This window comes from Macrobrachium rosenbergii, chromosome 26 (assembly GCF_040412425.1).
Source record: "Macrobrachium rosenbergii isolate ZJJX-2024 chromosome 26, ASM4041242v1, whole genome shotgun sequence".
Lineage (NCBI taxonomy): Eukaryota > Metazoa > Arthropoda > Malacostraca > Decapoda > Palaemonidae > Macrobrachium > Macrobrachium rosenbergii.
Genome location: NC_089766.1, coordinates 51,386,069 through 51,404,894, shown reverse-complemented (window position 1 = coordinate 51,404,894; position 18,826 = coordinate 51,386,069). Strand labels below are relative to the sequence as shown.

Here is an 18,826-nt window from a genome sequence, read left to right as displayed (position 1 = left end):
AAAATGTGTCATATAGTTTTTATTACAATTACTTAAACAGAGAAGTGTCACTAAGTTATAATATTTATCGGTCTTTAGAAATTACCAGGATTTCGGGACCAGCAAATGAAGTAATTATTCCAAAAATGACCAATCCATGACATTCCAGGTCATTTCTGAACACCGAGACGATTATTGACGGCAGTTGTGGCATACATTACCCAGAATATTATAATTATAATTACAATTATAATTATAATTAAAATTATCATTCGTAACTATATAAACAGAAAAAGAAAAAGGGGCAAAGAGTTCGTTTAGCAAGATTCACCTTAGAAAAAGTGCAAATGGGAATTAAACAATGCCATGTATTATCTATTAGCTGAAACGACCCTTTAATGAAAGAAACAAGTAAAAATTGCGCTGTATGAACCTCTCAGCCACAGCCCATGAAACTCTCAGCCTTAAATAAAATAAAAACTATTGATGCTAGAGGGCTGCACTCTGGCATGTTTGATGACTGGAGGGTGGATGATCAGCATACCAATTTGCAGCCCTCTAGCCTCTGTAGTTTTTAAGATCTGAGGGAGGAGGGGCAGAAAACTAAATATATTGAAGACTACAGACCCAAAACTAGGGTTGCCCCGGCCAAGTCAGAAAACGATAACATCAACAAAAACACTGGACTAGCCAGCACAATTATCAAACGGGAACTAAGCTTTTGTATATTTAGAAGTCATATCTTGTAGAGTTTCACTCCAAAGACCAAAATCTGCAACTACAGCTAAATAAGCTGTTGATGAGTATCACCGAAATCATTTACAGAGAAGATAATAAATATTAAATGGCCGTCTGTTCCTTGTTGAAGGTGAGTCTTTAGAAGGCCCCCTCAAAAAAAAAAGAAATTCATCAACTATCATCCAAAGACATCACGACATGGTTCTCCCATCGAGAGAGAGAGAGAGAGAGAGAGAGAGAGGATGACCTACAATAAGAAAGACCGAATCCACCGTTAATCTTCAGGCTTTTTTCTTTTTTTTTTTGTGCCTGTTTTTCTCTTAACTTAAATAGAAGTCAACCCGTGCATTATTCTCCGGTAACAGAAAATAAATAAAAAATGCGCCGAAGTTTCTTCGGCGCAATCAAGTTTTCAGTACATCGTATAATAAATCTTTCGGTGGTCTCAGTATAACGCTGTATGAGCCGCGGACCATGAAACTTTAACCATGGGCCGGTGGTGGCCTGTCCTATATCGTTGCTAGAGGCACGGTCATGGCTAACTTTAACCTTAAATAAAATAAAAATTACTGAGGAGGCTAGAGGGCTGCAATATAGTATGTTTGATGACCGTAGGGTGGATGATCGACTTACCAATTTGCAGCCCTCTAGCCTCAGTAGTTTTTAAGATCTGAGGGCGGACAGAAAAAGTGCGGACGGACAGACAAAGCCGGCACAATAGTTTCCTTTTACAGAAAAATAAAACGTCAGTCCACGTTCTTATTTTTCCGTTTCGTTTGTGATTTCCAAACCTGAACTCAAGTAATTGATGCGTATATTTATTGATATTCCCTAAAGTACATATTTTTATCTGTATTGTGAAATGATCCAATAAATCTATACGGAAAACCGAAAAAAATATGCCGCACAATGCTTCCATTCATATATATATATTCAATATATATATATATATATATATATATATATATATATATATATATATATATTCTTTGAAAGCTTGTAATTATTCTTTTTAATAAAAATCTCCGTTACATACCAAACCGTTAAAATGAGGTCCTGTTATTAATTATATTTTAAGCACAGAGCACTTGTGCAAGTGATCAAGTTTAATATACATATATATATATATATATATATATATATATATATATATATATATATATATATACACATACATATTACACATGTATATACAGATCCACTGTGTGTATGCATGTAAGCATGCGAGCACTGAAGACTATAATTTGCAAGCGTGACGCGTTCGGAAAATGATTCTTTTGTTTCAGAGAGCTTTCCCTTGTCCAACGCTGTTAAAACCTTTTTCCTCTCTCTCTTTCTACTTTTATTTCTGAAATAAATTTTCCATTTTTTGGCGAGAGATTTTGTAGGCAGTATTTTGCTTTTTGATTCTGAACTGGACAGTTAACAACGAATTCAGGGGGACAAGGAACAAATCTACACATGCACACGTGGATGCAATATTTCACCATTACCGCCAGACAGAGAGAGAGAGAGAGAGAGAGAGAGAGAGAGAGAGAGAGAGAGAGAGAGCTTTTCTAAATAATCTTTAAATTTCTGCAAAATGTATCTTGAGAGAGAGAGAGAGAGAGAGAGACGTTATTTTAAATAATCTTTAAATATCTGCAAAGTTTTCAAGTTTCAATACAGAGAGAGAGAGAGAGATGTTACTGTAAATAATCTTTAAATATCTGCAAAATGTTCAAGTTTCAATACAGATTGAGAGAGAGAGAGAGAGAGAGAGAGAGAGAGAGAGAGAGAGAGAGAGAGAGAGAGAGAGAGAGAGAGAGAGAGAGAGAGAGAGAGAGAGAGAGAGAGAGAGAGAGAGAGAGAGAGCTGTTACTGTAAATAATCTTTAAAATCTTCAATACAAAGAGAGAGAGGTGTTACTGTAAATCAAAATGTTCAATAAGAGAGAGAGAACAGACTGAGAGAGAGAGAGAGAGAGAGAGAGAGAGAGAGAGCTGTTGTTATAATCTTCATCTTTAAATATCTGCAAAAACGTTCAAGTTTCAATAAAAACATACACGGATAAGTTCAAAATCATATAAAATTGATGCCGTAACAAGTCATGCTTTTTACTTACAACAAATGAAATCCCTCAGGGTATTTGAAAGCCATAGGATTCACTTCTTCACAAGCAGATAATAAAGTATCTAATGGTATCAAATTACAAATCAAAGTAACGAATACTGTAATACAGAATTTAGACCCAAGGCCAATCTCCGGGACCTATGAGGTCATTCAACCCTGAAAAGGAAATTAAGAGTAAAAAGGTTCGAAAGGCGTAACAGGAGGAAAACCTCGCAGTTGCACTATGAAACGATTGCTAGCAGAGGGTGGAAACTAAGATGGAAGACAGAATATGAACAGAGGTATAGTAAAAGGAATGAAAGGGGTTGCAGCTAGGGGCCGAAGGGACGCTGCAAAGAACTTTAAGTAATGCCTACAGTGGACCGTGAGAGGTCCAATGACGGCACTGCCCCCTACAGAGAAATAACGAATATTCAACAGATTAATAATAATAATAATAATAATAATAATAATAATAATAATAATAATAATAATAATAATAATAATTTGTACTGAAATTTCCAAACGTGGCACCAAATCTTAAAACTCCCATTCATGACCAACCAAAAGAGGCACAGGTTCGAATCCTGGCAAGGGTAGTGACACTTTTCTTATATAATTTCACTTTGGGGAAAATATTCCAAAGAGAGAGTTAATTCGAAATTGATGGATTCTTTGTCGTTTAACGCTTGAAAATATGACATGCGTCAGATTAATTCCAAACTATCACACACACACACACACACAACACGCACGCACGTACGCGCACACACACATATGTACAGTATATATTAATATATTTATATCTATATAATATATATATACACACACACACACACACATATATATATATATATATATATATATATATATATATATATATATATAAATATCGTGTATGTGTGTGTGTGTGTGTGTGTGATAGCTTGGGACTAATCTGACGCACGTCATCCTTCCGCCCAGGTCGAAGTACTTTAGTCTTTATTTAGTGTTCAGAGGTTACATAACCGTACACTAGGAGCTGGTCTGACGACGGCATGCCGCAAGGTACCTGTACATGTTTGTTCTTATTATTATTATTATTATTATTATTATTATTATTATTATTATTACAGAAGATGAACCCTATTCATATGGAACAAGCCCACCAAAGGGACCACTGACTTGAAATTGAAGCTTCCAAAGAATATTATGGTGTTCATTAGGAAGAAGTAAGAGGAAGTAAAGGGAAATACAGAAAGAAGAGATCTCACTTATTAAAAGAGAAAAACATAAACCAATAAATGAATAAATAGATAAAAATGCATTAAAATGCAAGGAGAATAGTATTAAGGTAGTAATGCATTGCATCTTCGCTTGAACTTCTGAAGAAGTTCCAATTGCACATTCTCAGAAGGGAGGCTGTCCCACAGAGAAAGCAACACTTCACACTCACTCTCATATGCATTGGAATGTTTTTGTTACTAGTCCTTAGACCATGCCTGTGTATTACAATTGAGCTTTTAGTCTACTAACAAATGCAGCAGATGTTGCAGTAGTGATGATAAGACTCATCAAACATCATATCAGACATGGATGGCATTTAAGCTGATTCTTGCAGCGAAATTATATATATATTTTTATCTTCTAATGTAATATATATATATATATATTATATTTATATATATATATATATATATATATATATATATATATATATATGTATATACATACATACATACACAAGTATATATCATACACATATCTGCACACACATGAATCTACGAGAGAGTCATTCTGCTAGCTGCGGTTTAGCCCCATCTCAAGTAACAATGAATTACATCATTCATATTACGACGCCTACCACACTGCCCTAGATACGCTAGAATGAATTATGCATCCTACAAGTCACATTACATGATATTACAGTATGTATCGTATTACATCAAGACTGTACCTTTCATATATATATATATATATATATATATATATATATATATATATATATATATATATATATATATATATATATATATATATACATATATATATATATATATATATATATATATATATATATATATATATATATATATATATATATATATATATATATATATATATATATATATAATACCTATTCTGATACATACTACAAAAATACTGCACATACACAACGCATACGCAAATGTAAACATACATATACGACCGTATGCAAAAGTTAAAAAAAACAGAAAGGGTCGCAAAAAATCCCCCTGCGGAAAGCCCTCCAACTATCACTTCCTGTAACGCGAACCTTTTTCCATTAAGGAAGAAAACATAATACCGATCATGACAACAGTTGCTGGCTGACATCACTGAACGACTCCCAGAAAGAGAGAGAGAGAGAGAGAGAGAGAGAGAGAGAGAGAGAGAGAGAGAGAGAGAGAGAATAACCAACTCACTGGAGTCCTCCCGTTTGGAATAATGTTTTATATTTTAGCGAAGCGCTAATAGCTCACGTCTTTATTTACACTCTAGCTCACGAATTGAACATATCAGAATACAGAATTTAGGCCAAAAGCCAAGCGCTGCAACCTTTGAGGTTATTCAGCGCTGATACGGAAAATGAGAGCGAAAATGTCTGAAAGGTGTAACAAGAGGAAAACCTCGCGGTTGCACTATGAATCAATTGTTAGCAGAGGGTGGAAAGTAAGATGGAAGAAAGAGAATACGAACGGAGGTACAGTAAAGGGAATGAAAGAGGTTGCAGCTAAGAAGGGACGCTGCAAAAACCGTAAGTAATGCCTACAGTGCACCGCATGAGGTGCACTAATGGCACTAACCCCATACATGATCTAACTCGGGAATTGAATATGCGTCTATTCCGCTCCTTCTTAGTCTATGGATCCACCAGACATCGGCCACGCTTTGGGCAAGACGCGGTACCAATTGCACGATACGGACAGTGAGAGCATCAGGATAAATTGCGATATAGATAAACCATAATATCAAGCATTGGTAAGGATGAGTTCGTTTCGGCAATCAATTCCCATCTTCCTTCGTCCCAAAGTGAGTTAGCGGGAACCTCCCTCCTTCAAGTCGTGTAACCTAGGATCCACACAGGTAGACAGAATCGGACATCCCTCCTTCAGGTCGTGTAACCTAGACACAGGTAGACAGAATATAGGATTTACATCCCTCCTTCAAGTTGTGTAACCTCGATACATAGGACAGAATATGAGGCCAAAGGACATCCCTCCTTCAAGTTGTGTAACCTCGAATCCCATTGATAGACAGAATATAGATTTAACCAAAGGACATCCCTCCTTCATTGTGTAACCTCAGATCCACATTGATAGACAGAATATAGGATTTAGGCCAAAGGACATCCCTCCTTCAAGTTGTGTAACCTCGAATCCCACATTGATAGACAGAATATAGGATTTAGGCCAAAGGACATCCCTCCTTCAAGTTGTGTAACCCAGATCCCACATTGATGACAGTATAGGATTTAGGCCAAACATCCCTCCTTCAAGTTGTGTAACCTCGAATCCACATTGATAGACAGAATATAGGATTTAGGCCAAAGGACATCCCTCCTTCAAGTTAACATTGATAGACAGAATATAGGATTTAGGCCAAAGGACATCCCTCCTTCAAGTTGTGTAACCTCAGAATCCCACATTGATAGACAGAATATAGGATTTAGGCCAAAGGACATCCCTCCTTCAAGTTGTGTAACCTCAGATCCCATTGATAGACAGAATATAGGATTTAGGCCAAAGGACATCCCTCCTTCAAGTTGTGTAACCTCGAATCCCACATTGATAGACAGAATATAGGATTTAGGCCAAAGGACATCCCTCCTTCAAGTTGTGTAACCTCGAATCCCACATTGATAGACAGAATATAGGATTTAGGCCAAAGGACATCCCTCCTTCAAGTTGTGTAACTCAATCCCAATTGATAGACAGAATATAGGATTTAGGCCAAAGGACATCCCTCCTTCAAGTTGTGTAACCTCGAATCCCACATAGATAGACAGAATATAGGATTTAGGCCAAAGGACATCCCTCCTTCAAGTTGTGTAACCTCGAATCCCACGCAGGTAGACAGAATAGAGGATTTAGGCCAAAGGCCAAGAGCTGGGACTTTAAAGGAGGATTGTCTTCCAGGCAGTATTCAAGAAAATAAGCAGAAATAGTAGTGTGATGCCTATTCAAATATGGTGCAAGTGCATACAGTAACGATTATAAGCCAATCTACAGCACTTCCATATTGTTGAAATTTTGATAATTAGGCTCTTACTTAAGTACTGTATAATAAATCTAGACACCTTTTTTCCAAACACCCAATATGCTGGCAAAAAAAAAAATTCTGGTACTTGGGGGTCCTCACACATCCAACTCACTACATAAAAAAACACTTTAACAATGGATACAAGCTCAAACACATTGATGTTAGGACTGACTTTGGCTTGGTCAGTTGATTAACCATTAGGTGCTCGAGTTATGGTAATTCCTTCACCTCATTTCCACTTTTTTTCAGAGACCAGCTCCTGAAATGTGTTACCAAGAGTGTTTTTAGCGATCCTAGACTTGCTACCTAACCTATTCTGTCTGTTCCTACAGAGAGAGTTCTAGGAACCTTGGTGTTTTGAGCTTATAAGTTTTCTGTAAAAGAGAACTGTTGAGATGGATATTTGTCTGGCCGTCTGCACTTTTTCTGTCCACCCTCAGATCTTAAAAACTACTGAGGCTACAGGGCTGGAAATTGGTATGTTGATCACCCACCCTCCAATCATCAAACTTATCAAATTGCATCCCTATAGCCTCAGTAGTTTTTATTTCATTTAAGGTTAAAGTTAGCCATGACCGTGTGTCTGGCACCGCTATAGGTACCAACAACAAGGCCCACCACCGGGCCGTGGCAGAAAGTTTAATGGGCCGCAGTTGAGAGAAAACTCGATTGCGCCGAAGAAACTTAGGCACATTTTTGACTTGTTTACTTACTCTAGAAAAGTATACCTTAGTTTAACCAGACCACTGAGCTGATTAACAGCTCTCCTAGAGAGGGCTGGCCCAAAGGCTTAGATTTATTTTACGTGGCTAAGAACCAATTGGTTACCTAGCAACGGAACCTACAGCTTACTGTGGAATCCGAACCACATTATAGCGGGAAATGAATTTCAATCACCAGAAATAAATTCCTCTTATTCTTCACTGGCCGGTCGGAGATTCGAACGTGGGGCCAGCAGAGTGCTAGTTGAGAACGGAACCCACCCCCCCAATGAGGAATCCTTCTTACTCTAGAACATGTTTGACCTCAAGTTTAAAATGATACTGACCTTTTGTGCAGGAGTTGAAAAGGGTCAATAAGGCTCATATGAGACTACAAGTTGTATTCCATATCCTGAGAGTCATTACAAGACTTAAGTTTCAACATAAGGTGATTTAATGATAATAATCATGGCTCAAATGAAAGACGATTAAAGATGCCCAAAGTGAAAGAGTTTAAAAGAATGCAAAATACACAGATGAATTCAGTGGCCAGCAGCAGCCCCCCCCCCCAGCTTTTTTTTTGGGTGAATATAGGCTTGCATTAAAAAGGGATAAAAAAAAGACATGCTTCGTGGGGTAATGAAGTGAAAGGCTGAGCAATCAAAAAAAAAAATAATTTTTTGAGGTGTATTATCAATCAGTGACATGACAAGTGAAAAATGCGCGGAAGTTTCTTCGGCGCAATCGAGCTTTTTGTACAGCAGCTACAGCGTACAATCAAGGTCACCGAAAATAGATCTATCTTTCGGTGGTCTCGATATAGTGCTGTATGAGCCGCGGCCCATGAAACTTTAACCACGACTCGGTGGTGGCCTATCTTATATCGATGCCAGAAGCACGATAACGGCTAAATTAAACCCTAAATAAAATAAAAACTACTGAGACCAGAGGAATGGAATTTGGTATGTTTGATGATTGGAAGGTGGATGATTAACATACCAATTTGCAGCCCTCTAGCCTCAGTAGTTTTTAAGATCTGAGGGCGGATAGAAAAAGTGAGGAAGGGCAAAGCCAGCACAATAGTTTTCTTTCACAGAAATCTAAAAAGAGGCAGACCTGAATGAGGCAAGAGTTAATAACAATAATTTGAGGATGCTTTGTTGAAGGGTTGAAGAATGGAAAGGCGCCAGGAAGTTACGGGGCTACAAGTGAGACCCTGCGGTATGCTGGTCATAGTACAATCGAGTGGCTGAATGAGCGAAAGGTTTAAGTGGCTGGGATGAGAAACAAAACTGTTCCTTTGTGTATGAGGGGAACAGATAAAAGCGGTCTTAAGAACTATATAAAGAATAACAAAGCCTGCGATAACCGCGGAGGTGTTTTGTAAGAATTTGCTTCAGAGAATAAGCCATATAATATAATAATTAATAAGGAAATAGCAGAGCAGTTTGACTTATATTACGAAGAAGAAGTGCGGATGAAGTTCTTGTGAGAAAACTTGTTGAGAGAAGTTTGGGAATCAATAGAAAATCTGTAGGTGTTGTCTCATTATTATTATTATTATTATTATTATTATTATTATTATTATTATTATTATTATTATTCAGAAGATAAACCCAATTCGTATGGAACAACCCCACTTAAGGGGCCACTGACTTGAAATTCAAGCTTCCAAAGAATATGGTGTTCATTCAGAAGTAAGAGAAGGTAAAAGGAAATAAAAGAGATCTCACTTACTGAAAAAGAAAAAAATAAATTAAATAGATAAAAATGTATTAAAATGCAAGCAGAATAAAAATATGGTAGTAATGCAACATACATAGAGATGCAATTTTTTAAGGATGGTGATGATGTATGGTGAAGGTGTCGAGACCAGATATCTGTCAGATTGTGCAGTATGAAAAATGGTTTGCTTCGTATACAAGTGGCTTTTTAGTTTTCTGTAAAAGAAAGCTATTGAGATGGCTATTTGCCTGTCCGCCCTCAGATCTTAACAACTACTGAGGCTAGAGGGCTGCAAATTGGTATGTTGATCATCCACCCTCCAATCATCAAACTTACCAAATTGCAGCCCTCAAGCCTCAGTAGATTTTATTTTACTTAAGGTTAAAGTTACAATGAAGGAGATACAACTCTACGTCTGCAGAGTAAGAAAAGGGGTCAAGGATGGAGAATAATGACTTGTTGCTGTTAGTCGGTGATAGAGAAGAGAATCTACAGAGTCTAGTAAAAGAAAAAAATGCGCCGAAGTTTCTTCGGCGCAATCGAGTTTTCTGTACAATCGCTACAGCGTATAATCAAGGCCACCGAAAACAGATCTATCTTTCGGTGGTCTCGGTATAATGCTGTATGAGCCGCGGCCCACGATGCTTTAACCACGGGCCGGTGGTGGCCTATCCTATATAGTTGCCAGAAGCACGATTATGGCTAACTTTAACCTTAGATAAAGTAAAAACTACTGAGGCTAGAGGGCTGCAATTTGGTATGCTTGATGATTGGAGGGTGGATGATCACCATACCAATTTGCAGCCCCCAAGTCTCAGTAGTTTTTAAGATCTGAGGGCGGACAGAAAAAGTGCGGACGGACAGGCAAATAGACATCTCAATAGTTTTCTTTTGCAGAAAACTAAAAAAAGGTCAATTATTTGTACAAAGAAAAAGAGAATGCTACTGTTATCGATTGTTTTTTATATAAATGCAAGAAAGATGTAGCAATAAATATAGTAAAGATTATGAAAGAAAGGTATTGGTTGATTCAAACCTATATTTGGCAGTAAATGTATCAGATGGTCACATGAAAAAAAGATGTGAATCACAGATTAGGGAAATAAGTAACTGCACCCCATTAAGAAATTTGTGAGAGGAGAGGAAAAGGATTATGGAGTAATTCTCGTTCAGCGAAGTGAAGTATTCTGCCCTAAAATGGAAAACTGCATTATCTGCAAAATTTTTCGAAATTGAGATATGCCACCTACTGGGCTCGTGAAACACAAAATACACAAGTTACTGCAGTTTCAGAATGATTCTTCAATGCTTTCCACGAGTATTTAGGGGGTCCTACTTGCAGTATCTGCAAAATCAGTAGTACGGCAAGGGAGCATCTACCATTTTTCTCAGTTTTGTATTTTTGCAGATACTGCAGTCTTCCATTTTAGGGCAGTATGGATGTTGGACAGAAATTGTAAAGAACTGGGAGCTTTTCATAAACTGTCTGTTTAGCCGATTTGGTTAAAAAAGTACTGAAAGGATAAAAATGACATAGTAAGACCAAACTGTAAAATGATCAACAATGGTAACAACAGAACAGTGCTTTGAAGTGGTCTGTCCATGTGGAGAGAACGAAGAGCAATAGGTTTGTGAAAAGTGTATATAGGCACAATGTTTTCAGAGAAAGGAGAAAAAAGGGGAGACCGAGAAATTGCTGGCTAGAAGGTCCAGCAACTAGCGTGGAAGAATAATTCTGCACGTGACGGATTACTATAATATAGTGCAGTGGTTCTCAACCGGGGGAGAATTCTCACTAAGGGGGAAATTCAGCTTCAGGGAGGGAATTGTGACCACAGATTGGCAGGCTCAAACTGCCTCTAGGACCACACAAAACGCAGTGTGCATCGGTCCACACCACTGAGAGGTCACGCCGGGCTCCCTCTCCGCTACCTCGTGTGTTTATGTTAGTATTTTGTTCCATATTATTTGGAATGCACCTTTTGAGGCACACAGTTTTGGAAGGGGGTTGGGGACAACATTCTGACATATGGTGAAAGGGTGCATGGGCCAAAAAAGGTTGAGAATCACTGATATAGTGAGTAACAAAAGAGAAAGAGGTGTCAAAAGAATAAATGTGCTTGATAAATAAGAGAAAATTCGAGCAACAAAATGGCGAAATAGATATGCAGGGGTTTAGCAAGCTGAATGCACCGGATTCATTCACAATTTCCCGATTGATTGACTGATTATGTCTATTCAAACTGGCGTCACAACATCTAGGTTACTGACGCCGCAATAAATTTAAACAGAAAACTGAAAAATAAATAAGTTTAAAAAGAATTTCATATAAAATATAAAAAAAAAAATCTGCACATAATCATATTATCAACACTTCCATATACCTTATATGTATAATATAAATTTTGGTGAGGATATGTAACTGCCTTATATTACAATCCTCAATAATTTTTCGAGCAGAGAGTAAAAATGACACGCATTTCCCTGTCTCATTTTCCCATCCTCGGTGTAATAATGAATAGTAAATATGGTTCTTTACCTTATAACGAGGCTATTATCCTCACCGTAGGCCAGTGTGACTTTACCTGGAAAAAAAAGAGAAGACGTTGTTGAACAGTATATAAAACATGAATCATAAATTGGAAATTATATTATCAGTGGTTAAAGGAATTTTTGTATGAAAACCGGTGTAATCAAAGTCGAAAGTATTAGAGAGTGAGAGAGAGTACAATAATAAATTTCTTTAATAAGAGTCCTTTTTTTTCCTAGGCAGATTTATTTTTTTGAAAACACTGTTTTGAAGAATACCTTTGTAAATTTAACATATATATATATAATGTCATATATATATATATTGCATTATATACTAATATATATATATATTATATATATATATATATATATATATATATATATATATATATATATATATATATATATGTATATATGTGTGTGTGTGTGTGTGTGTGTGTGTGTCTGTGTAATATATATATATATACTTTGTATATATATTCTTTAATACAGAGAATTTTTTTCCTATATTACAGATTAATTTTTGTACACGGTGTGAAATTTTTATAATATTTGCTTATTTAACACCCGTTATAAGTGTATATTTAGCAAAAACTGCATTGTATGTAATTTGTGTGTTATATATATATATATATATATATATATATATATATATATATATATAAATAGATATATATACACACACACACACACACACACACACATATATATATATATATATATATATATATATATATATATATATATATATATATACAGTATATATTACATGCAAACTAGTGTAAAATGCAATGTTACCAAAATATGACACTTATAACGGATGTTAAATATACAAATATTCGCAACAATTTTCACACCGTGTCACAAACAAATAAATCTGTAACGCTAGGAAAATAAAAAAAAAGCAAAAAATTCTTTGTACTGAAGAAAGGAATACAAAATGCCCAGTGAAAATGTGCCCACCCTAGAGTAGCGAATACCACTCTGGCTCACCGAGAGATTAATGGAGTGGTAATATGCAAGAAGGATATAAACTCACTCTCTCTCTCTCTCTTGTCCCATAACACGCATGATGACGACTGGACGGTCGTGAGGGCGGTCAGTGTAAATATACACACAAATAAAACTTAATCTAACAAAAATAAAAGTATCAAAATAAAACCTATCAAAAAATAAAGAACAAAATTAATCTAAAAAAATAAAGTAACAAAATAGAACTTAATCTAAAAAAATTCAAATAACAAAATAGAACTTAATCTAAAAAAAAATTAAAGTATCAAAATAGAACTTAATCTAAAAAAATAAAGTAAAAAAATAGAACTTAACAAAAAAATTAAAGTATCAAAATAGAACTTGATCTAAAAAAATTAAAGTATCAAAATACAAATTCACCTAAAAAAAATTAACGTATCAAAACAGAACTTAATCTAAAAAAATCAAAGTATCAAAATGGAACTTAGTCTTAAAAAAATAAAGTATCAAAATAGAACAATCTAAAAATTTAAAGTATCAAAATAGAACTTTATCTAAAAAATAAAGTAACAAAATAGAACTTAATAAAAAAAATTAAAGTATCAAAATAGAACTTCATGAACAAAATATTAAAGTTTCAAAACAGAACTTAACCTAAAAAAACTTAAAGTATCAAAATAGAACTTAATCTAAAAAAATTAAAATTTTATCAAAAATGAACTTAACCATAAAAAATTAAATGACTGACCTCAAACTGAAAAATTAATAAAAAAATAAAAGTACCAAAATAGAACTTAATCTGAAAAAAGGCTAAAGTATCAAAATAAAAACTTAATCTAAAAAAATCAAAGTATCAAAATAGAACTTAGTCTAAAAAAACCAGAGTCAATTTTATCAAGAGAAATGAAGTCTCGCAGGAGAACATAACCGCATGAAGACAATGAAATGACTGACCTGAGACACAACAATCCCTTTACAAATTCCAACTGTCTATTGTATATTTCACATGCAAAAATCTTGTCCTTTTCCCAAACATTCTAAAATACAGAACGGAAAAACGGGAAAAACACTGAGCGGAAAAACGGAAGAAACACAGGACGGAAAACATCTACAGAACGGAAAACTGGAAAAAGAGAACACGGAAAAACGGGAAAAACACTGAGCGGAAAAAAACTCTTCAAACAACAGAACCGAACGGAAAAAACAGGCTTTTCGTGAACGGAAAAATGGAAAATTCTTTCTTTGTGGAAAAACGGTGAAACACAGTAAAAAACAGCCTTGGGGAAAAAACAAAAACAGAAACAAGGACGGAAAAAACGGCCTCCTGTTTAGGGAAAACGGAAAAAGTTCAAAACACAGAACGGAAAAACGGAAAAAACGCAGAACGGAAAAACGGGAAAAACACAGAACGGAAAAACGGGAAAAACACTGAGCGGAAAAACAAAAACACAGGAAAAACAGAAACGAACGAACAAAAAAAAGAGAACGGAAAAAACACAGAACGGAAAAACGGAAAACAAACAGAAAAACACAGGAAAAAAAAAGCAGAAAAAACGGAAAAACACAGGAAAAAACAAACAGAAAGGAAAACAACAGAACGGAAAACTGGAAAAAAAAGAGAACGGAAAAAACACAGAACGGAAAAACGGAAAAAACGCAGAACGGAAAAACGGGAAAAACACAGAACGGAAAAACGGGAAAAGTACAGAAAAAAACACAGAAAAACGAGAAAACACAGAAAGGAAAAAACAGAACGGAAAAACGGAAAAAACACAGAACGGAAAAACGGAAAAAACACAGAAAGGAAAAAACACAGAACGGAAAAACGGAAAAAACACAGAACGGAAAAACGGAAAAAAACACAGAAAAAACGGAAAAAGGAAAAAACAGAACGGAAAAACACGGAAAAACAAAAAACGGAAAAACACAGAAAAAAAAAAAAAAAAAAAAAAAAAAAAACAGAACGGAAAAACGGAAAAAACAAAACAGAACGGAAAAAAAACACAGAACGGAAAAACGGAAAAACACAAACGGAAAAAACACAGAAAGGAAAAACACAAAATGGAAAAACACAAAGAACGAAAAAAAAAACGGAAAAAACACAAAAAAAACAGAACGGAAAAAAAAAAACGGGAAAAACACAGAAAAAACACAGAACGGAAAACACAGAACGGAAAAACGGAAAAAGGAAAAAAAAACAAACGGAAACACAAGGAAAAAACAAGTAAAAATGTACCGATGTTTTTTCCGGCACAATGGAGTTTTTCCGTACAGAATAACAATGCTGTATGAAACTCTCAGCCACGGCCCATGAAACTTTCATCCACGGCCCAGTGGTGGCCTGTGTTGTTGACACCTATAGTGGTACCAGACGTAAGATCATGGGTAACTTTAACGTTAAATAAATAAAAACTACTGAGGAGGCTAAAGGGCTGCAATTTGGTATGTTTGATGACTGGAGGGTGGATGATCAACACACCAACTTTGCAGCCCTCTGGCCTCAGTAGTTTTTAAGATCTGAGGGCGGAAAGGATAAGTGCGGACGGACAGACAAATAGCCATCTCGATAATAGTTTTCTTTTGCAGAAAACTAGAAAACTGAAAGGAAGAATACATCGCTAATCTATTACATCGTTAAAGACAAAGGCGGATATTAAGTTAAGTGTACCTAAGTTTAACCAGACCACTGAGCTGATTAACAGCTCTCCTAGGGCTGTCCCGTAGGATTAGATTTATTTTATGTGGCTAAGAACCAATTGGTTACCTAGCAACGGGACCTACAGTTTGTTGTGGAATCCGAACCACATTATAACGAGAAACGAATTTCTATCACCAGAAATAAATTCCTCTAATTCTAAACGAAATCAGTCTCACATCTTCACCTTCGAATCTTCTACCTATTTATCAACTCTGCTGTCCTCTCACTCGGTCACAGTCTCTGCTAAGCTCATTCATCAACGGCTATTATTATTATTATTCATCAACGGCTATTATTATTATTATTATTATTATTATTATTATTATTACTCAGAAGATGAAACCTATTCATATGGAACAAGCCCAAAAAGGGGCCACTGACTTGAAATGCAAGCTTCCAAAGAATATGGTGTTCATTAGGAAGTAAGAGAAGGTAATGGGAAATACAGAGAGAGAGAGAGAGAGAGAGAGAGAGAGAGAGAGAGAGAGAGAGAGAGAGAGAGAGACTCAACATAAATGTAAGACAAAGCATGCACAGAGGAACGAAACTGCATGAGATGGCGAAAGGATTTATGAGGTTGTATTTTTCAAGTTTTTGGGGACGATGGAACCCAGCACAGGTTCTCTTGAGCTGGAATATAACGCAAGACTCATAAAAGCAAACCTAATAATGGGTAGGCTAAGTCAGACTTGGAAATCAAACAGACTGAGACTGCATACGAAAGTTCCAATCTTTCTGCATTTCCCTTTACCTCCTCTTACTTCTGCCTAATGAACACCTTAATATTCTTTGAAAGCTTGAACTTCAAGTCATCTTCTGAGTAATAATAATAATAATAATAATAATAATAATAATAATAATAGTAATAATAATAATAATAATATCCAAGTGAATCTTTCTTGGGTCCTCCACCGGGTGACAGTAGGGGAGACATGACACAGCTATCCACCCCATGCAAACCGGTTTGTCCTCCCCCCGTTGGGGGGCGGGGTAGGTAGGGGAACGGGAGGGTACGAGAGACATCCATCCTCCTCCTGCAAACCTGTTTGTCCGCCCTGGGTGGGGCTAGATTAGGTAGGGGGTGGGGAGGGTAGAGGAGATAGAAGCCCCGGGCTCCAGCAAGCTCGTGATAATAATAATAATAATAATAATAATAATAATAATAAATAATAATAATAATAATAATAATAATACATAATAATTCGATCTGTATTACTATGTGAACGTGAATCACAGTATGATAATGAAACAATAGCTAAGAGATTTTGTCGATTCCAAACTAAAACTTTAAGAAGAATAACAGGAGTCAGATGGCATGACAGTTAGGAATGACGTCACACGGGAAATGATGAAACTTCCACATGCATACGAGATCATGATGAAAGGGAGATGGAGGTGGCTTGGACATTTCCTTCGCATAACCCTTGACAGAACAGCACGTGAAGAGTGGCAGTTGGGTCACTGTGGGCACCAGAAGAGTTGGAATACCCAGACCTGCTTGGGTATGAGAACTTTTATAAGAGAAGGAGGCTGGAGATTTGCCAAATGCAGTACAAAGGAAAGGCAATTATATATACATGCACTCACGCAAGTATGAGTCTGTATGTATGAATGTATATACTGTATATAAATGTATACATGTACACAATATATAAATAAATATATATATATATATATATATATATATATATATATATATATATATATATATATATATATATATATATATATATATATATATATATATATATATATATACATGCACACATATAACCAGCGCACACGTGCATGTGATTGACTTGTTATTGCACGGTCTGATACCACAACCAAGAGCGCCTTGTTTGTGTCTCAGATAACGGCGATAAACGCCTGGGCGCTCAAGTAGGCTATCGTGTAGATTCACAAGAGACGACGCGCATATGCCAACTCGTTTTGTCTTTCCTTTTAAGGGACTATGGAAAAAAAAATAAAGTGTCGCTTGTACAATGGTCTGTTTATATATGCAAATGTAGCGTCGCACAAGGCAGAGGTAACAGTTAATGTCTGGTAATTTGCGCGCAGTCTGCTGAGTGCCATATTTCCCTCTCGGTGTCAACCGTCTACAGATTGTATCGGGTGCTTGCTCTTTGTTTATCGATTGTGTTTGGTCAGTCTGTTTACCGGCAGTTCGACCTCGGTTGGACTGTCTCTCTTGAATTTGTGTCTCTGAGTCTCACGTCATTCACACAGGAAGAGGCTTAAAGTCTTGTTTATCCCAGGAATTGGAATACAGAGTTTAGGTCAAATGCCAAGCGTTGGCACATATGAAGAGGTCATTCAGTGCTAAATGGAAAAATTGAGAGCAAAAGGTTCGAAAGGTGTAACAGGAGGAAAACCTTGCAGTTGCACTACGAAACAATTGTTAGGAGAGGGTGGAAAGTGGAAAGTAAGATGGAAGAAAGAATATGCATGGAGGTACAGTAAAAGGAACGAAAAGGGCTGCAGTTAGGGGCCGAAGGGACGCTGCAAAGAACCTAGAGGTACCTACCAACGGGGTGTTCTGTCCCAGGAAATGTCACCACGTTTGATTCAGGAATTACACTGACGGAAAACAGTCACGCCAGTTCCTTCGAACGTTTTAATGAATATCATCGTCTCTTAACGGTTAACTTCAAAATTTCGTAATGATATAAAAATGTCGATCATTTACCCAGGCTATATAAAACTGTTTTTTCCAGGCTTTAGCTCTATTCAGTGACCCACGGTTTTACCAGAATCATGTCACCAACAATAGCCGTATATGCATCATAAAATACTTTGCACAGTTGTGAATACAGAATCTTGGCGAAGGCTTTGTCTGAGGCCATTCAGCGCTGAAACGGAAATTGACAGTAAGAAGGTTTGAAAGGTGTAACAGAGCAAAACCTTTGCTTGTTATGACGCAAGATGGAATGAACGGAGGCACAGTAAAATGAAAGAGGTCGCAGCTAGGGGCCGACAGGACGCTGCAAAGAGCCTAAAGTAATGCCTACAGTGCACCACGTGAGTTACACTGACGGAACTAACGCCCCTACGAAGGGTAATGAATGACTGTGAAACGGTTCTTCAACATGACACCCAATTAACCCAAATAGAAGATTATTCCAGGAGC

The 18,826-nt window shown here is 36.3% G+C and overlaps 1 protein-coding gene across 12 annotated transcripts in view; it reads right to left on the bottom strand.

The window, feature by feature from the left end:
• LOC136853202 (glutathione S-transferase 1-like) overlaps positions 1 to 18,826 on the bottom strand; it is a 498,955-nt gene that overhangs the window by 157,410 nt on the left and 322,719 nt on the right. For 2 of the 12 annotated variants that reach the window (XM_067128571.1, XM_067128575.1), the window contains exon 4: positions 12,034 to 12,079. The exons of the other annotated variants lie outside the window; for them this stretch is intronic. The gene's annotated coding sequence lies outside the window, so the exon portion shown is untranslated. The remainder of the gene's footprint in view (positions 1 to 12,033; positions 12,080 to 18,826) is intronic. 12 annotated transcript variants of the gene reach the window in all.